Below are 21,951 nucleotides of genomic sequence, written 5' to 3' on the forward strand. Positions count from 1 at the left end.
CTTCCACTTTTGTGGTAACAGTTGGGGGAAGACTATTTTCTAATCCAGCATGACTGTGCCCCAGTGGACCAAGCAACATCCATGAAGACATGGTTGGATGAGTTTGGGGTGAAAGAACTTAACTATCCTGTGCAGAGCCCTTACCTCAACCACATTGCTGGTGAGAGGTTTCAAGAATTAATAATTACAGGCAACAGTGAAGCATGGTGGAGTTTTTTTCCGAGTTTGGGGCTGCATTTCTACAAGTGGAGTTGAGGATTGGTCAGAATGAATGGTCTACTCAATGCTAAGGAGTATAAGCAGATACTTATCCTTCATACAACATTTGAAGGCAAAGGGTGGTCACACAAAATATTGATTAGGTTTCTTCTGTTCACTGCATTTTGTTATAGAAATAAATTAACATGTCTATTTTTGAAAGCATATATTGCCAGTAATAGATATGTGACATCAGAATAATTTATTGAATAAACATATCTAAATAGTTAACCACATGCATATTTGAAAACACTATATTTATGTAAGATTATATACAAATGTGTTTTATAGCATCCTTTAACTTATGAATAATAATAATAATAATAATAATAATAATAATAATAATATGTTTTTAGACTAGTGGTAAATGTCAGGGTTTTTATATAGAGAAATATTTATTTTATATATCAGAAACATTTCATTTTTTATATAATGTATAGTTGATACCAAGACATACTTAATCCTCTATACATACTTTCAATCCCTAAACAAAATATTCATTATGTAGTTTAATGATAAACCTAAATACCGAATATCATATACACTCACTCTTTCTAACAAAAGAAAAGTCCTTGTTTTTAAAAGTAAAGCAAATGTGTCCATTTAAACATAACATTAAATGGATCAGAAACACAGTGTGGATGTAAGTGACCTGAAACTTGGAATGGCAGTGTATATATATATATATATATATATATATATATATATACTATATACATATATAGTATAAATATATATATATATATATATTCACTAATTCACCAGAAAAATTAAATGATTCCAATATTTTTTGCTTAAAATTGAAATTTTCATTCAACAGAACAGCATAAAAATACATCTTACCTGTTTGGTGTCATGTAGCTTAGATGTATCAGGGTTGGAATCCGTCTCGTTAATTATATTTTTTAAGTGCGGGAAATTGAGAGGCTTCATGAAAGTCAAATCATTTTTCTCTGAGGCTGGAGTGAAGCAGGACTGGTAACATTGTCCCTGAGCCTCTGCTGGAACCATTCTTACTTCCATGTACTTTAAGGTTCCATCTGTGTTCAAGTAAAGAGTTGGCTGATATTGTTCCGTAAAAGGTTTCAATTGTGTTGGAAAACAACAGTTTCCCATGTCACAATTTTCTTTCTTTATGCATTTTACTAGTAGTATAATGAAAGTGATTAGTGAAACAATGCTAATGGCCACCAGAGAAATAATTAAATACAAGGTCATATCTGACGTGGGTTTGGACTTGGTAATGAAACCATAAGATGTAGGATTTTCTTGTACAATGTCATCTACTATATTAAAGAAAATGGTGACTGTTGTTGACAAAGGTGGGTTCCCATGGTCACTTACTGAAATAATAATTTTCTCTGAAATTTCTGACTCTTGTAAACCTCTGCTGAGTCTTATTTCTCCTGTATCGGCTGATACACGGAATAAAGAAGTATCTGAATCTCCAATAAGACTATAATTTAGCCAAGCATTGTGTCCAGAGTCAAAATCTACTGCAGACACTTTTGCAACTAAGTATCCAGCAGATGCGGACCTTGGGATCTTTTCATTAGCTATTAGCTCTTTTGAAAGCTCTGGGTAAAATACAGTGGGGTAGTGATCATTTACATCTAAAATAAATATAAATACTGTAACATTGGAAAATAATTTTGGATTTCCAGAGTCCTCTGCTCTAACAGTTATCTTCAAAACCTGTGTATGTTCATAGTCAAAGGAACGCTGTGCATGTATATTGCCATTTTTAGGATTGACGTAGACAAACGATGAGACAGAAGAACCATCTATCTGCCTTTCTATAACACCATATGTCACTTCAGAGTTAACTCCCTCATCCTGGTCAAACGCAGACAGTGTGCATAATAAACTCCCAGCATCATTATTTTCCCTTATGAAAGCATTATAAAAGGGCTGGACAAATACTGGATGATTGTCATTAATGTCTGATATATTAAGAGTGATTTTAGTCTGTGAGCTCAAAGGTGGTGAACCCAAATCAGTTGCGGTCAAATGGATGTTATATTGAGAAATCTTCTCTCTGTCTAACCGTCCACTAGTGACCAATGAATAGTGGTTCTTAAAAGGATTCACCTTAAATGGAATGCTTGGAGAAACTTCCACCTGTACCTCTCCATTTTTACCAAAGTCTCTATCTTTTATACTAAGAAAACCAACAGCAGTTCCCAGGGCTGCATTTTCAGGCAATTCGTTGATCATAGAAGTAAATGTAATTTCTGGAGGATTATCATTCTCATCCTCAACTTCAATTTGAATAACACATCGCCCAACTAACGAGGGGACTCCATGGTCTTTTGCTTTAATGATTAACTCATGAAAATTAGATTCTTCATAATCGACTGTTCCCTTGATGTAAATTACCCCTGTTTGTGGGTTTAAACCAAATATTTCTTGCACAGAAGTTGGAATATGAGAATCATAAAAATACAGGATTTCCCCATTAGAACCCTCGTCGGGATCTGTGGCATTAAGGTCTATCACAACAGCTTGAAATAACTGGTTTTCCATTAGATGTATTTTGTAAACAGACTGTTCAAATACTGGTGCATTGTCATTGATGTCAATAACTATTACAGTTATTTGGCAGGATCCAGACCTTGGATTTTCACCACCATCAATAGCAGTGATTTTTAGTTTATGTTCTGTTTTACTCTCTCTGTCCAGACCCTTTTCAAGGACTAGTTCAGGTATAAGGACTCCATCTTTGCGATTCTTCACAGACAAAGAAAAATAAGGATTCGGACTCAGTGAATACTCACTTATACCGTTAACACCAACGTCCATATCTTGTGCAGTCTCTAAAGAAAAATGGGCACCGGGACCTTCCAATAGCTCTGTGATTTTTAGAATATGTTCAGGATTTGGGAAAATAGGGGAATTGTCATTAATATCAACAATTTCAATTTCAAGGCTAATCAGTTCTAGAGGATTTTCTGCAATTACTTCAATATGTAACAGACAGCTAATGCTAGATCCGCACAGACTCTCTCTATCAATCCTTTCTATCACAGTTAGATCTCCATTTGCTTGGTTCACAAAAAAATGTCTCCTGCTTCCTTCGGATCCCAGCTGTAGTCTTCGTTTAGGGATATCTGCCAGTATTAAACCCAGATCCTGAGCTATGTTTCCAACTACGGTCCCCAGATCTGATTCCTCAACAACAGAATAACGAAGCTGCCCAGAGACCCAGCTACAGAGGAAAAATAAATGTATCACTTGCCATATCCACGCCTTTCTGAAGCCCCGGAAGTCCATATCGTGAATCCGTTTTAATAGTAAAAAAAAATAGTTTTTCCACATCAACTTGTAGTTTGCATAATTTTTTTAAAAAGAATAAATAATTCCTGCTTTAAAAAAGCATCCACACAGTTTTCATCATAACAGCTCTTTGTGTGTCGGCGAGACAATGGGAGGAGAGAATATAGATGACATAAGCAAATCTACAAATGCAGCAAAAAGAATGACTGGATGACAAGAATGCCCTCTTCTGGCCAATGATGTTAACTTAATTTAACTTGAAGTTCAAGAAATGTTATTAGACCCCTGAAATTCTAGCTAAACTGGCAAAACAAAAATGTTTTATAAAGAACCAAATGGTCCATCTAGTCTGTCCTTACCTGAAAGATTGTTTACTAATTTATTGCTTAGGATACTCTTATGAAAATCTTAAGATTTCTTGAATTAATTTACAGTGCTTGCAAGTATTACTTCCATATATCTGCTACCATTTCTGTAAAGTAACTTTTGTATTACTATCTTCTACTTTCAAATTGCTCTCATACCATCTTGTTCTGGTACTCCTCTTTTTCTTAAAAATGCGACTTTTGGATTTTAATTCCTTGATTATATTCTAAATGATCTATTAGTACATAGTTTCCCCTGCTACTATTACCTCTTCTAGTACAAGCTAATATCCTACTGGCTTTTTGTAGATGTCGGCAAAGTACTATTAAGTCTGTATTGTGTCACTGGATTTTCACATTCTTAATGTATTACTTTACACTTGGTCGGATTAAACATTGGGTCCCAAACATTGCAACATGATACTAAATTTGTTAAAACTAAAAGTAATTAAAATGTTTTTATATGTCATATTAGTAGTTACATAGGACATTGGTGTTCTTTTCTCTATAATTTCATTTGGTTATCAGGAGAGGTGCTTTATAGTAATATGGAAGGTATGTACCATTCCGATAAGACATGTTTTCTTTGTTTAAGACACAACAAAGCAATAATGGCCCTTTTTCTCACATCGTATAAAATGTAATATATAAAAAATGCAAAAACAAACAGAATAATAGAATAGCTTTTCTTGGCCTTGGTCAGTAAATTGCAGGAATGGATTCTAGAAGATATACACAGATATTACAAATGTCAAAAGATTCAAATCTGAACTGCCACAAAACGTTAAAACATAAGTTATGACCAGATTTGGTCTCTAAAAGATATTATAATGGATAGATTTTTCAAAATTATATAAATATACTATATCTACCATGTTCATATGTATATATATATATATATATATATATATATATATATTTATATAGTCTGTAGAAAGTGTACAACAAATGAAAATGATTTTCTATCACTGCTTGTAATCACTGTTTGCAACAGTATTATAAACTTCTTCAAAAACAAATAACAATAAACATAAAGGTGTAAGTGCACAACCTTAGTGTATATATATCTATATATATCTATATATATCTATATATATATATATATATACTTGCATATAATGTGGTTTAGTGTAACCTATACATGCAGTTTTGATATTCATTTTTTTTTAAATTACAGAATATAATCATCAGAGTTGCATTTAAAATATAAACACAATATGAGCCTGAATAATAACATACTTGTGGGAAAGGCATGACCATAAAAGATCCTTGGTGCTCAGTCTTATAAGATCCAAAGCACTCAATAAAAGCTAGTAAGATTTAATTAATACTGATGCTAATACTTATCACCTTAAATCTGCAAAAGCACAAAAAAAGAATACTAAAATAATGTTATATTATATTCCATCCTCTTTAAATGCATTGTAACCAATACAAATTTTAGTCAACCGTAAGCTTCCTATTGTGAATAAATAGATAAAATAAATAAACTCTGATTTTACCTGGTTGGTTTCATTTACCACATATTTTAATTAAGAAAATAATTAGGCTTCAAGAAATCATGCCTCTTCCCTGATTACCTTTTTCACAACTTCTTAATACCTTATTTTTTGTTGAATGAATAAGTGCATAAATGTTTATCAATTAGACTTGTGGATTTGGATTTGTACGAATTGCAAATTAACAAATGTATGGTAAATTTGGCCTTTCATAGGAAGCTACGAAAACAAGGACAGCCCCCCCGACGAATTGGATGAAAACGAAGCAAAAAGTTCTGAATTTCAGTCTGAAATACATGGGCCCACATTCACTCACACTTTCATTCAGTCTCTCTCACAAATGAGAGAGACTCTAAATGTTTCTCTACCTTCTCTGCAGACCACTTCCAATTGCGCATCTTATGTCTTTTATCTTGTCTCATTTTGCTATCTTCAATCTTCTTCCTTTGTCCACATCTCTGCGGATAGAACCCGCTTGAAAACTTCCACCAAAATGGCGGCACTTGCGGTGTCACCCTTTCTCTGATACTCCAATCGGGGAGAGGACATCATGAAAACACCATCATTTTGCTCTAACTTGAACTCAGGGCAATATGATGGCACTTCTGGAGATGTCCTCTTTGTGAAGCGCCACCATATTCCCTTTAGATTTTTGGTGATGTCTTCTCCTCTGATTGAAGGATCAGGGAGAGGACATCACCACATAATTTTGGTGGACGCTCCTGCAGAGTCTGAGGAGAAGAATCTTATATTTGGAGAAGAAGAGCTTATAGTTTCTCAAAATATGTCAATAAGTATGCAGCAAATTTGCTACATAGATTATATTATACTGATATAGATGGGATACCTCATTTCATTATTCAAGCTATGAGAATTCATTTAATTTCATAATAATTCTGTGATTTGTTTACCTAAAACATTATAAAATTACTACCCTATATCCCAAGCCAACAAAAATCTTGTATATGTGGATAGTGCTCACCTCAAATAAAATGCAATAAAATGTGTTTTGGCAAAAGTCAACGGAGATGAATAATACTGGAACATGTTGGTAATGTACTAAACATCGTTCTCCCTAAACAGCTTATCAGTGTCCCCAGCTTGTATGTGTAATATGTCCCTCCAACCAGCTTGTCTGTGCCTTGTTTGTCATCAGCTTGTCAGTGCCCCAAACAGCCTTCCTGTGCCATTATGGAAGACATAAGAATCCATTTAACCATTTTGGTTAATTGATATGTATATCGGTGTCTAGCAATTTCGGAACAAATATTTCTGGAGTTCAGACTGGCAGCAATCTTATCTCCTCCAGAAGGAAGACTTACGCGTTTAGCATGCAAGGCTTATATTAAACATTAAAACACCTGGGGGAGGAGAGAACACTGCAAATGCCGTCACAGATCTGGAAGTATGTTTAACTTGTTGCCTTTAGAAGGCAAATCCCCAGGCTAATATTGCTGCTTGCTACTATAAATATTTATTTTTTTTCAATAAAAAAATAGATAAGAACAAGGTTGATGGACATTTCAGTCCTCAAAAACGCTGCACTAGGGATGTAAAAAGATTCCCATACTTTTTAGTTTTCTACCTATTTTAGGTTTGCTTAGCATGATTATGAAACTCAGTTTCTTCTCATGTGTGCCAGAACCGCAATATATTGTGTACTGCCACCTACATGGGCTGCATGTGCAATTTACATATATGTCCAATTACATATAATAGATAAATTTGCTAAAGAGGGTGGGGGGCCTTTCAGAAAATTATTTAGATTTTGTTACTTTCACTATTTGGTTTGGAATTTTTTGGTAAATAATGCAGCCAAAAATTTAGCAGCCTTTTTCACTTTCTCTAACTCTCATTCTAATTCTCTCTCTCTTAAACTTTTAAAATGTTTCCTTACCTTCTCTGCTGACCACTTCCGCTTCTGCCGACCGCTTCTGCATCTCCTTCTACAGGTTTTTTCTTTTTATCTTATCACTTCTTTATTCTATCTTCAATCCTTAATCTGGTTTCTTCTTTCTTCATCCACATCTTCAAGGACATAACCTGGCAAGTTCCATTAAAATGGCGGCACTGCGGTGACGCCCTCCCCGATCCTCCAATTGGGTGAAGAGGACATCACAGAAAGTGTCGACTGAGGGCAATATGGCGCCTCTTGTGATGACGTCCTCTTCCAGTCATCCAGTTGAGGAAGAGGATGTCACTGGAAGCACCGTCATTTTTCCCTCAGGTGAACTGAGGGCAATATGGCGGCACTTGTGGTGACGTTATCTCCCTGATTGGAGGATCGGGGAAGACACTACTGCAGCTCCGTCATTTTATGTGGAAGTTCACATCAAGTCACAAGTTATGTTCGCCGATATGTGGACAAAGAAAAAAAAATACCAGGTTAAGGATTGAAGACTGAAGATAAAATAGAGAAGAGAAAGGAGAAGATAGAAGATGAAGAAGATGGGGAAGAAGATGTAGTCAGCAGAAGCGGTTGCCAGAGAAGGTAGCGATTCAGAGAGCATGAGAGAGTAAACAAGAATGCAAGTGTGAAAAAGTATATAGACTCACTCATGAATTTCATACGGAAGTTTAGAGCTTAGTAGGGGTCTGGCAATGTTTTCGTGTGAATCAACAAAATTACCAAAACTCTGTAAATTTGCAATTCGTACAAACCTGAATGCACATGTCAACTAGTCACCACTGTTCGTGGTTGTCTCCTCCTATGGTGTGTACTGTACACGTGCTGTACCACAAGCTGGTTCCTAACAGTGTGTGTATGTCAGTGTGTGCATGTTAGTATGTGTGTCTCAGTGTGTATTGGTGTGAGTGTCATGGGGGGGTGTTTGTGTATGCATGTTAGCTTAAGTGTCAGTTTCTGGCTGTGTGTGTGATTGTCAGTATGTGTTAGCGTGAGTTTCTGTATTAGTGTGAGTGTCAGTCTTTGAATATTTGTGTTTGTGGGTCAGAGTGTATGACTATCACTGTCTGTGCGTGACTGCCAGTGTCTGTGTTACTGTGAGTGTCAGGGTGTGTGTTAGTATCCGGGTACGTGTGTGAGTGTCAGAGTCTCAATAATATGCATAGTGCAATGAGCATGTGACTCCATGCCGCACAATGATTTCCCCCAGATGGCGTGCAGAGGAGGAGGATGATGACGGATCACCTCCGCTTCTGGAGGTAGTGGCCTTGCGTGTGTCTCATCTGTCTATCCTCTAATTGTCTCTGTTCTGTCTTTTCTTCTTTCTTCTCATCCCACCCCGTCTCTTTTTCTCCTGCTTTCTATCCTGTCTTTCTTGTATCTCCTCACATTCCTCCTTTCTTTTATCTCCTGCTTTTTTGTCCATTTCCTTTCCTTTCTCTCTTCTCTCCTTTTCTCTTTCATCTCCTTACCGTTCTCTTCTTTTCTGTTGTCTCCCTTTCTCATTAATGGTCAAAATATGAAAACATCTTTCTCTTATTAAAACTACACTCTGATCATACACCGGGAATAACCCCTTAATGATTGCCCAGGAAATGTAAAGATGTAAACCCTAATGGAGTGTAATTTAACATAATTGCTTACTGAACTCTTCATTAAAATTGCAGATGTATTTACATTTGTAAGTGACATCAAACTTTTGACAACAAAAAAAATTTTTTTTTTTTCTTGTTCTAGTAAAAGATTACTTTATCCCATGAAATGCAAAATATCAAAATTATTATTTATCATAGGTTCCAAACCCAGAAAAGCAAAAGAATATCCAAGGATAAGTGAATGATAAGTATACTACCAAGAATACTTTTTTTCAGAAATACTGACCAAGATATATACAATATTTTATATATTTTCATTCTTGTATATGAGTCTAATTCTTATAATTGTTTTTGTACTTCCAACAAACCCATTCAAAATTACAAAGCAACATAAAAGTTGTCACCCATTTTAAATTTCTAGTTGATCATCAAACTCTTAGTAAAGATTTCATGATTATTTTTTGAACTTGTATAATATACCACACATTTCCCTCTTTGTCTGAGACTAAAATTTTTCTTTCTACAACAGCAGAAAACATATATACAAATGAAATAGTAAGAATTAAATGTATTGTGGGTTTTTTTTTAAATTGCTTCTTCCATTACACAATAAACTGTCAATGGTACACTAAAAAAATCCCTTAGCCATGTTGGCAATAATAGGATATAACTCGTATTGCTGCTTACCTGGTTCATGTCGTTGAAATCATAGGTTCCCGAGAAATGTTCATCTGCATCATTTAATATGTCTTTTAGTTGAGGAAAATCTAATGGTCTCAAAAAAGTGAAGTCTGTTCTGTCTAAGACTGGTGATCGACAGGTCTTGTAAGTTGAGGCCCGTGATGTAGTCTGAACTTCCATATACCTCAATGTTCCATCTGTGCTCAGCTGAAGACTTGACGGTTGCTGCCTCGGGAGGTCATTTAAGTCAGATGCCCTCAGACAACTGCAAATAGTTGTACTACTCTCTGTCCGTAAACACTTGGCAGTTAGAACAGTAAATGTCATGAGGGATACTACACTAACAGCTCCTAGAGATATGATCAAGTATAAAGTCATATCTGAATGCTCAGTGTTATCTGTCTGATAGTCTTGAGATAGTGGTGTCTCATCGTGGATACTATCTTCAAAAGATATAATCAAGGTAGCCGTGCTTGATAAAGATGGTTTGCCACTGTCTTTCACTAAGACTAAAATTGTTTGCATACTTTCATCTATTTCAGTCAACACTCGTATAACTTTTATTTCCCCTGTACGAGAATTAATTTGAAAAATAGAAGGGTCAGTGACTTCTAAGATACTATAAGAAAGCAGCGCATTGTACCCTGAATCGGCATCTACAGCTGTCACTTTGGCGATCAAATAACCTATGGACACTTGCCGAGACACTTTTTGATGCTCAATAGTTTCTGTAGTCGGCACAGGGTATAAAATTATTGGATGGTTATCATTTTGATCTAAAATAAATAGATATAGGGTAGAATTTGACCTACGTTTTGGGGATCCTTTATCCTCCACGCAAATGGGAATTTCTAACAACTGAATTTGTTCATAGTCAAAGGAACGTTGGGCATAAACTTCTCCAGTCTGTTCGTTTATATATATAAAGGAAGATACTGGTGACCCTGATATATATATTTCTGAAACAGAAAATTTTAAGATGGAATTCTCATTCTCGTCTGCATCAGTGGCAGATAATGTGTACAACGACATGCCTGGTCTATTATTCTCATATAAATAAGAATTGACAGACTGATGTGAAAACACAGGTGCATTATCATTGACATCTGATATGTTAAGAACAATTACTGTATCAGTAAACATGGGGGGGGACCCTAGATCTGTGGCCATCATGTAGATAGTGTATTGTGGTATAATCTCTCTGTCCAAAGTGTTATCTGTGATCAAAGAATAATGATTTTGAACAGATTTAAATTTGAAAGGCAGTCCTGGTGGTAATCTTAATTGCACTTCTCCATTTTTTCCAGAATCTCGGTCAATTATATTGAATAGTCCAACTACTGTTCCTATTGGTGTGTTTTCTGGGATTGTCTTTTCAAGTGATGTTACAAATATCTCAGGAGCGTTGTCATTGGAATCTTCAATTTCTACCTGAATTACACAATGGCCTTCCATTACTGGAATTCCTTTGTCCCTAGCCCTTACATAGATTTCATAGAAACTACTTTCTTCATAATCAATTTTTCCTTGCACACGAATTTCACCAGTAACAGAATGAAGGGTGAACAACTCACAGACTTTTCTAGGAGTGTGATGCTCAAGTGAATATTCAATTTCACTATTCTTACCCTCATCTGCATCAGTGGCATTAAGCTTTATCAGTAATGTATCAATTCCAACATTTTCCACTAAGCTGGTTTTATAAACAGACTGATCAAATGTAGGTGGATTGTCGTTATTGTCTAAAACCTGTACAGTTATTTTTGTAGTCCCTGACCTGGGTGGGTTTCCACCATCCAAGGCAGTTAAAATTAAATAATGTTCTCTGATTTCCTCTCTGTCCAAGGAATTTTCCAGCACCAGTTCCGGAAAAAGCTTTCCATCTTTTAGTTTTTTGACATTCAATGAGAAGTGCTGGCTGGTACTCATCTGGTAAGAACATACTGCATGGGTTCCAACATCTGGATCAATTGCACTCTCTAGAGGAAACCTCAGCCCAGGAGCAGCTAGTTCTGCAATTGCAACCAAGCGTTCAGCAGTAGCAAAGTGAGGTGAGTTATCATTAATGTCTAAAACCTCAATACCCAGTCGAAACAACTCCAATGGCTTTTCTATAATCAGTTCTACAGCCAGTAAACAGCTTGAGCTGAAAGAACACAGATTTTCTCTGTCGATTTTTTCATTTAGAAGCAGATCTCCATTTTCCATTCTAATAGCAAAATACCTCCTGCTTTCTTCAGATCCCAGTCTAAGTCTACGTTCAGAGATTTGTGCAATCCTTAACCCAATATCAATAGCCACATTTCCTATTAATGTCCCAGGCTCTGATTCCTCTATCACAGTATAGTGCAGCTGTCCACATACCCATCCCAAGCAGCCAAGATAAAAAACACAAAGTACTTGCCATTTCCAAGTGTTCCAAAGGAATTGAAAGCCCATGTTAATTAAATATTTTTTTTTTCAGAAAATCACTCCTCAATCAAACAAAACAAAACAAAAAAAAATATTATTTGAAAGAATCTCATAAATGAATTTAAATCCACCTTAACTGTTCCTTTTATTCAATTGAATTCATGGGGCTTTGTTTTTCCTACTGTTCAAAGTGAGAAAGGGAGGGTGAGTCATTGCCGGAGGAGGAGAGAAGGAAGACAGTTTAAAACAGATATTTTGTGTTAGCTCATAAGATTATTGGTTAAGAGATACTCCCACTCCTCCATGACTAAAATACTGAATGTATTATATGATACATCAGTACGTTCCAAACAGCTTGTATTTTGACAAATTCGTTTAACGAATCTAGATAACTCGCTATTAATAAATTATTTGTATATATAGTCTAACCATTTTTTTAAGCAGCTACATCAAAGTTCATTGTATTTGCATTGACACAAAAAAGGAACTTATATATGTGACACATTGTAATTATAAATCACTAATTGCACTATAGTCAAATGCAGATTACTGATTTTTTTGTCTGGCAATGGTTTTTAGGTTAAGCAGACAAAAATTCTGAAACAGTGTTTTTTTTGTACTTCAAGCTAATTATTCTATCCAAGATATATTTTTATTAATTTGCCAGGACATGTTATGTACTATAGTGTAAGAGTTATTGTTAAGAGTTATTGACAGAAAGGGGTTAATTAATGTTATGAATTAAACATCCAATAACTGTTTTTGTAATATAACAACTGGAGCAATACATGATGCACTTGTAATTATTTGCAATTTAGAAGGTCAATAGCAGTCGTGATTGTTAAGCGCCTATTTCTAGTCACTAATTATATCTATTTCCCCATTTTGGATAAATACGTTTATGGGATGAATCAAGTATACAAAATGTGACAACCTTACACTATGTACCAAATCAATAAATTGACATATACCTAGTGCCTGAACCCCTCTCCCATGCTATTCCCACCAATTGGAAACACCTCCTAATTCAGTATAAGTATTTACAAAATACAATGCAAAACCTATGCACTAGAGCCATGTGCAAGTACTATACACTATTTTTTTTTCAAATGTACCAATGTATATTATAAATATATATATATATATATATATATATATATATATATATGCATATATTACACATTTTTAAAAAGAGATTTTTTAATTTTGTATAACAATTAATGATGGCTAAGTTCAGCAAAAAAAAAATTAGTAATTAGTAATACATCTGTAATTGCCTATAAGTGATGGCTGTCAACCTGTTATCTAAAAAGCAGGACATAGGAAAGCTCTCATTAAGCCCCCTTGAAGACACTGTAACAAGCATCATAATCTAGAATGTTTCTAGCTGGAGCAGTTTTTTAGATTGATTTCCTCCCCTCCTCAGGGGGTGCCATGTGGCCAATGATGATGAATCTTAAAGTTGACAAGTGATCTTTTTCTAATAAAAAATGTTTTGCCGCTCAGTAGGTGGTGCGAAATTGCTGATCGATAACCTCGAATTCTATCACACAGGGTTAAGTCTTTCCAAAGTACGCCAGTCCACATGGGCATGATATATTATAAACCACATGACTTTTCTATGAAGTGATCCTGTGCCTAATAGCATATTGCTTCTGTTTGTGTGGGTGATGAAAATTTGTGCTGGGTGTCATTTTCCTCCTGACCTTTTTCTATATACTGATGAACAAAGGGAATAACCCTAGTCATACACTCCTGCATCTGTTCTTCAAAATCTTCTTTGAGTACATCTAACATCCCTCATGGATGTCAAACAGGGAAAAACCAGTTGAACTCTGGGGATCCTCTCATATTGCAAAAGCCAAAATGGAGAAGCCATGTCTGAAATAGTACACCCTCATTGCTTCCATAGGAATTAAGATGCTAAGAAGCAGAAAAGTGCTGCTAATCACATGTCATTGATTAATTTATCATCAGCAAATGTGACCACCTCAATAAAAGTCAAGGTTTTAGCAATTTCCTGGTCAGGAGCATTCATGTGTGTGTTACCATAATGCCAAGGAGGAAAGATATATTTGATATTTTTACATTTTGTTTAAAGAGAGAGAAACCTTACTATTCTGATCTCATTTCTAGTAAATCATGGGCGGATCCAGGGGGGCAATTGCCTCCACCAATAAAGATGGCAGCAAGTCATAGGCATGAGTAAGTCAAGTGTCTGGTTGTGAGTGCCCTTCCAAGATCTGGATCTGGATCCGCCCCATTGCTCTGTTGTTCTGATCATAGTTCTTGTTTGTAGAAAACTTCCTCAGCTGCAAAAAAACCGCTGTTTTGTGTGCACAAGTCTATTGCTTTGTATATAAGTCTATTGCTTAGTATACTAGCACTTATTTGACCTCAATACAAACGTATTGAAGCAAACACATAAAGTGAAAAAAGACTGAAGGTTTGGATTTATCCCCAATGCAAAAGCTTTACAAACTCATAAACTGAAATAACACGAGAGAGTGAGAGAGACAAATTTTGTTTCCAAACATCCAAACCTCTGAATTGCCTCAGTAATCACCCTGTACATGACTATTATATACTGATGTGCACCAGTGCATGTGTTAGAAGCCTGTTTTTTAAAACTATCAAATTATGTATCTTGGTACTTGATAAGTAAAACCACTACTTAAATGATTTAAAGAAATAAACTTACTTGAGGAAAGCTCTCATCAAGTATGTCGTGTCCTAATGAATCTTTTCCAACTCCTGTATCATCAGTTGCTATGAGGTTGTCAACAGGAACGTGGTGGCTTGGTGTCAGGTTTGCAAAGTCATTTTGCCTTGAGTCAAGTGTCACACAAACATCATATGAGTATGGTAGAGGTAATGATTGATCACTGAAGAGATAAGGGTATTTGAGGGAAAGCTGGGAATAGCAGGCTGCCTTTAAAGTCCCAGACGCTGTAGGTGAATTTGAATTTCTGCACTTGAAGACAACAATTACAACTGCTGTTAAAATGAAGAAAAAGGAAACAAGAGCAATTGCTATTACTAAATAGAAAGTTACATTTAAATCATTCTGTGGAGTACTTGGTTGTTTGTTAATCTCTGGTACAACGTCTTGGTAGTTTTCTGCAACAACTAGGATTAAAGTCACGGTTGCAGACATAGAGGGGACTCCGTTGTCCTTCACCAAAACCACAATCTTTTGCTTCTGCGTGTCTTGTAAGTCTCTTGCTATCCTAATTTCTCCGCTGTGCGGTCCAATGGTGAAGAAAGAAGGGTCAGAAAGCTCTAGTAAGTGATATGTGAGCCAAGCATTATGGCCAGAGTCAGCATCCACAGCAATGACTTTGGTTACCAAAGAGCCTTTCTCAGAAGAGCGAGGAATTAATTCTAATGGCATTGTTCCTTCTGTATCTGATGATGGGTACAGGATTTTAGGAGCATTGTCATTCTTATCAGTTATATGTATCCTCACTGTCACATTGGTGCTTAGTGGAGGAGACCCCCTGTCTCTCGCCATTACCTGGAACTGAAATTCTCGTAGCTGTTCATAATCAAATGACCTCTGAGCATAAAGAATGCCGCTTTCTGAGTTTATAGAAATGTATGATGATACTGGCATAAATTCTACTTGGTCATTAAGTAAAGAATACAAAATTTGAGCATTCTCATTAAGATCTTGATCTATAGCATTAACCTTATATATGGAGGATCCTGGAGTGTTATTTTCTATAATGTAGACAACGTAGGCTGCTTTCTGGAAAACTGGAGGATTGTCATTTACATCAGAAATATTTATATGAATTGTTTTGTTGATTGAGAGTGGAGGAGAACCATTATCTATGGCACTTAACATGATGTTATACTCTGATTTTTGTTCTCTGTCTAGCATGCTTGAGGTAATTAACTTGTAGTAACTAACTGATGAAGAAATCAGTTGAAAGTTTGTAGAATCTGTTATTTGACATTTGACATTTCCATTTTCTCCAGAATCACGGTCACGGACACTGATCAAAGCCACCACAGTTCCAGGCAATGAATTTTCAGAAATAGGGTTAGAAACTGAAGTAAATATTATTTCAGGTGCATTATCATTGGCATCAAGAATCTGGATTAATACCTTACAATATGAAACAAAACCACCTCCATCTTTTGCCTCAACAGTCATATCATATTTTTTGGTCACTTCAAAATCCAACTCTCCTTGAGTTCTAATAATCCCACTCTGTGAATCTAAAGTGAAGATCTGCTGTACATCTTCATGAACATCGCTAAATGAATAGCTGATCTGTGCATTAGACCCTTTATCTTCATCAGTAGCATTTAGATGGAGAACCAAAAATCCGGTGGGCACATTTTCGTTTAAAATTACTTGATATAAATCCTGGCTGAAGACAGGAAAGTTATCATTTGCATCTTGAACTATAATGTTTATAGAAGCAATCCCAGATTTTGGTGGTTTTCCTCCATCAAAAGCAGTTAGTGTTAATTGATACATACTTTGGTTTTCACGGTCCAGAGGTTTTTCTAATAAAAGTTCGGGATATTTACTTCCATCTGTTCTAATTTTTTCTTCTAAAAGAAAGTGCTGGTCTGGACTAAGTTTATAACTTTGCAGAGAATTGTTACCAATGTCAGGATCTTGTGCAGTCCCTAGAATAAAACGTGCTCCAGGAGACGAAAGTTCACTAATTTCTATATTAAAACTATTTTTAGAAAAAATGGGTGGATTATCATTAATATCTTGGACTTCAACTGTAACATGGAAAATATTCAATGGATTTTCAACTACAGCTTCAAGACTAAGAAGACACTGATTATCTATTCCACAGATTTTCTCTCTATCAATTCTGCTCTTGATATACAAATTCCCATTTAATACATTAACATCAAAATAATGCTGACTAACATCAGAAACAATATGACATTTTCTAGTGGACAACTCCTTCACATCCAAACCCAAATCCTTTGCAATGTTTCCTACTACAGAACCTTGTTTCATTTCTTCATATATTGTATATATAATCTGACCATATGTAACATGGCAAATGAAAGGAAAAATGAAGGCTACTTGCCAAAATGTCCTTTTTCTTATTTCACAAGCTATCTTCAAATCCATTGCTTGCTCTTATTCTTTGGTTTTGCTCTTAACTTATTGATATCCACAGACTAGAGATGACAAAAAAGCTTTTTGTATTCTTTAATAAATCAGACCCTTAATCCAAATGGAATAACAAAATCTAATGTTTCGTTCTTATCCCCACTGTCTACTGAACAGTTCAAGAAAGGTTCTGTAGATACAGCTTCTCTGCCTTGTTGGACAACAGTACCACCCAGTGTCTTAAAGAAAGAACTGCAGGAAAAATGTATGGGTAATTTAGACTAGTAAAATAAAAATGTTATTTTCTTAAATTTTCTGTGCATTATTAAAAAAAGCATGGGAGGCATGAAATTATACAAAATTGTTTTATATATACAGTATATATATACCCTGTGAGCCCTGTGGAATTATCAGAATTTTATATATAAATTTATCTTAAAATATGATCATTTGGTTACAGTTATGAACAAACACAATCTGTTTTAACTAATAAAGCACAATAAAGTATTGTAATGTTCTTGTTCATATTGAATAAACCATTTAAACATTCACAGTGTGGGTGTCGGGATCCGCAGGGATTTGAACCAGCGTCCTTGTGGAGTCCAAATGAATCACCTATCGACTACTCCACCAGGTGGACCTGTCCCTCATTCAAGCACTTAGGTCCCAATATAAACCAGGCATTAACCTAATCTCAGCGCTAGAGCATTGTGTTCCCGGCCTTTGCAGTGTTTTGTTTTTATTCCTGTCCAAGCCGTGTGCCTTGCCTGAGGGCTTCCAAGCTGTGTGACCTGCCTGAGGGCTTCCAAGCCGTGTGCCCTGCCTGAGGGTTTCTAGCCATGCTCCTGCCGTGTGCCCTGCCAGAGGGCTTCCAGCCTTGTTCCTGAGCTTGTCACCCTAAGTTTATTTCCTGATAGTTCTCAGAACACCTACACATGGCGCCCAAGAGAAGGAATAAGGCTAAGTAGAGCGCAGCCCAGAACTGGATACATTATCAGCCTGCCTACGGCCATGCTCTGAATCTGAGCTTGCCCCTGCACCGAGACTCCTACCTCATCCGGCACCCAGTGTCCTTACAGTGGGTTGGAAAACACCTAGACTTATCACTTCAACAAAAGCTAACTGGAGTCATGAATTAGCAAACCTGGAGTCCAACCAATGAAACAAGATTTGAGGTGTGTTTTAGAGCTACTTTGACACTGAATCATTTTCAGTTTGCTATTGTCAAGAAGCATCTGCTGGAATGAACAATGCTTCTCAAAATAGAAATCTCAGAAGACCTACAATCAAAAATCGTTGATTTAAATAAATATGGAAAGGATTACACAGTAATCTAATATACAGTGAAGGAAAAAAATATTTGATCCCTTGCTGATTTTGTATGTTTGCCCACTGACAAAGACATGATCAGTCTATAATTTTAAAGACCTACACAAGGCTGGAATGGGCTACAAGACCATCGCCAAGCAGCTTGGTGAGAATGTGACAACAGTTGGTGCGATTATTTGCAAATGGAAGGACAACTGCACCGCATCAAAGGGACAATGGATGGGGCCATGTACTGTCAAATCTTGGGTGAGAACCTCATTCCCTCAGCCAGGACACAGAGGTCCAAGCCGCATTTATTATGGCCTCTAAAAGACAGAAGATTCAGGTGGACTCTAAGCAACTGCCAGCCCCACCCTTCCTTCCAGGTGACACAGTCTGGGTGTCCACCCAAAATCATAATTTTAGAGTACCTCTATGAAACTCCTGATGACCTGGATTGACCCTGGAAACTGTATATTTATGGATCCCTTCTTCATTACTATTTTGCACTTGGTTAATGCTGCTTCTAATGTTATATGCTTCTGCTGTTCCAGTTTGCTGATTTTGGTGTTTGACCCAGCTTTTCCTGAGGCCTTGTTCTTGCCTCCTGATTGTTGGTTCTGGACAACTTTTTCCTCAACCCTGTTCCAGTTTTACGTTTTGGCTGCTGATGATTGTTGCCTCTGATATGGCTTGTTCCTGAAGTTGGCTTTCCATTCCCTGATCCTGTTGCTCTTGTCACTGTCCATGCTTTGGATCCCCAAATTTTAAATGAACCCCAATTTAGTATTGTCCAAAACTAATGGGCAGGAAATGGAATTTGGTGCCTGAAAACAAATGGGCCAAAATAAACACAACATTTGCACATCTCTCATTCACATAACAGTAAGTAATGACATTCCAAAGGTGGCAACAGTACTTGTACATTACCAGGACACCATTGGTAAGGACACCTTACCATTGTTAAATAAATCTTACCTGGCTAAGACTATGAGAAAGAAAGTCATCTCTTCTAAAATCATTTCCAGTATCTGAATACTCAGTATTAATGAGAATGTCTGTGAGAATATTCTCGACTGGTTTTAGATAAACAATTCCATTTTATTTTGAATGGAAAGTTGTTCAAATATCACTGTACTGAGCTGAGAATACTAGGCTCTTATTAAACATCCAAAAACTTAGCCTGTTTTTCTGCAGTTACTAACAGTAATAACAATCACTATACAAATCGTGGTGTCACTGGGGGGTTTTGGGGCTGAAGCCCTGAATCTGAGCTCGAAAGCCACATATAGAGTCACATGTAGAGTGCTTTCACATATCCACATCCGTGAGAGCGCAGCCACTAACCCCCTTGTGAACTACTCTATCTGTCCAAGCCAAGAAGAGGAAACCTTGGCAAGTGGTTCTGCTGCTACATCTAAATAATCTTGTTTTAATAAGGACTTTTTTTTATAATTGTTTTTAAACCTGAAGTTATAGTGGATGTCTTTAAAGCAGGTAGCCAGAATGTGATGCTAAATTGGAGGATTGGTGTGTTGGGTCCTCTGAACTGGTGACCGGCAGTTAAAAAGTGGAGTGGCTGGCTTAGCTGGGTATGACTGTGGCTAGATCTACCCTGTGGTTAAAGGTTAACAGTAGGTTCCGGTTATCCACTCAGTATGGTTACACATTTAATCTATTAATGGTTGTTTATGGTTAATAAAGCTTTGGTCTTCTCAATCCAAAACCTGGTGTGGTGTCTTTATTTCTGGTATTACACTAAGGGTCACTTGGCTATGCCTTAGTCAAGTCTTATCACAATGTACAAATTAATTGATAGTGCAAATACAGCCCTTATAGGGAAATATTTACACTATGGACTAACCAGATAACAAAAAGCCACCTATTATGATTCCAGTTATGTATTGCAGTTAGATGATGCCCTAGACCTGAATTAGGTCAATTCCCCGAGCTGTACCCAGGACCAACCTCTGCCGCTTCTACCCTCTCTACTGAAAGACTGGATATGATGTAAAATCCCATAGCTCTGGCTCAGAAAGACATGAAGACCAGAAAATGGCATATAATGAAGGCTATGCCATCTGGACACAAGAGTCGCTTCTTTAAATCAGTCAGTTGGGAAAGTCAGAGATACCCCTTTTGGCTAGTCTATTGAGCCCATTATGGAGCCTGATTGTCCAATATGTTTACTTCCCCCAGAAAATGACACTGCTTCTAACACAACATTCGTTGTAAAAAGCTGGAAGAAGTTAATCCTGGAGGGTGCTGAAGGTTCTCTACCCTCTGGGAAAAATTAGCATGAGGTAAAAAAGAGGGCTTAGCTGACTTTCATTTAGATGAATGCAAAGATGCATCTTTTTTTAACATATCACTTTAACTATGTAAATATGTACATCAACATAACGGTGTAAAATGAAATGGATGAATGAATTAGGAAATAAACTTTAATTTAAAAAAAGCATAAGAAATGCAAACTATATTCTTAAAGGCAAATCAAAAGGGAATAGGAATAAAAAGTCAACCCTACACATTGCAGGCATGTGTTAACTATGAAATAACACCAATGCACCATGCCCCCCAACTGTCCCGATTTAGGTGGGACAGTCCCGATTTTGGGTCTCTGTCCCAGCGTCCCGACTATCCCTTCCTCCCTACCGCTTTGCTGAGGCAGAGGAAGGGTAAGGCCAGACCGGGAAATTTCCTGGTGGGCCGGTAGGTCCGTTGGCCGGGCAGCTGGCAGATCAACATTCACAACAGCTGCTGAGCGGCTGCAAGCAGGATTTAAAGCCTCTTCCGGCCGCCGACGCCTAATGAAAATAAAGTGGCTGGCGTGCACGCACTGTGCCACCCAATGGCCGTGCCTCAGCTCTTCGTCCCACCCCTTTTAAGACATGGGACGAAGTGCTGAGGCGCAGCCACTGGACGGCTTGGTGCGTGCACGCCAGCCCCTTTAATTTCATAAAGCTGGCCTCCACCCGCTGCCCCCACCAGACACCAGGGAGTCAGAAGCAGTTGTAAGTCGGGGGGGGTTATATGGGGGGGCATAAGGCTTTTCTGGAGGCAGAGTGCCCCATGATATGCCTTTTAACCCCCTATATGCCACTCTGCCTCCAGAAATGCCGTATACCCCCATATGCCACTCTATCCAATGATATGCCAGAGTGGCATATAGGGGGGTATAAGGCATTTCTGGAGGCAGAGTGGCATTTAGGGGGTATAAGGCATTTCTGGAGGCAGAGTGGCATATAGGGGTTTAAAAGGCATATCATGGGGCAGAGTGGCATATAGGAGGGTATAGGGCATATCAGGGAGGTGGAGTGTCATATACGGGGTATAAGGCATAACTGGGGGGCCAGTTTGGCAAATAAATGGAAATAAAAACAAAAAACTAAAATTTCTCAATCATGGCTTTTATTAAATATGAAAAAATACTTTACATGAATTAAAAAAAAGAAATAAAAGTTTCTTACAAGAATATCATGAAGAATAATGTGATCAGTGTTTTGTTCTACTTAATAAAATGGAACTTTTTCATCTCAAAATGTTTGCAGTAGCA

The 21,951-nt window shown here is 36.9% G+C and overlaps 3 pseudogenes; all 3 read right to left on the reverse strand.

Annotated features, from left to right (window-relative positions):
* Nucleotides 1-1,071: 1,071 nt before the first annotated feature.
* On the reverse strand, nt 1,072-3,531 carry LOC149287355 (protocadherin gamma-C5 pseudogene; annotated as a pseudogene).
* A 1,719-nt stretch (nt 3,532-5,250) lies between these two features.
* LOC149287356 (protocadherin gamma-C5 pseudogene) lies at nt 5,251-12,019 on the reverse strand (annotated as a pseudogene).
* Nucleotides 12,020-14,675: 2,656 nt separating this feature from the next.
* Nucleotides 14,676-16,988, reverse strand: LOC149287357 (protocadherin gamma-B7 pseudogene; annotated as a pseudogene).
* Nucleotides 16,989-21,951: the final 4,963 nt, after the last annotated feature.

This window comes from Sceloporus occidentalis, unplaced genomic scaffold (genome assembly GCF_023333645.1).
Source record: "Sceloporus occidentalis isolate IW3139 unplaced genomic scaffold, rSceOcc1.0.p SCAF_62, whole genome shotgun sequence".
Taxonomy (NCBI): domain Eukaryota; kingdom Metazoa; phylum Chordata; class Lepidosauria; order Squamata; family Phrynosomatidae; genus Sceloporus; species Sceloporus occidentalis.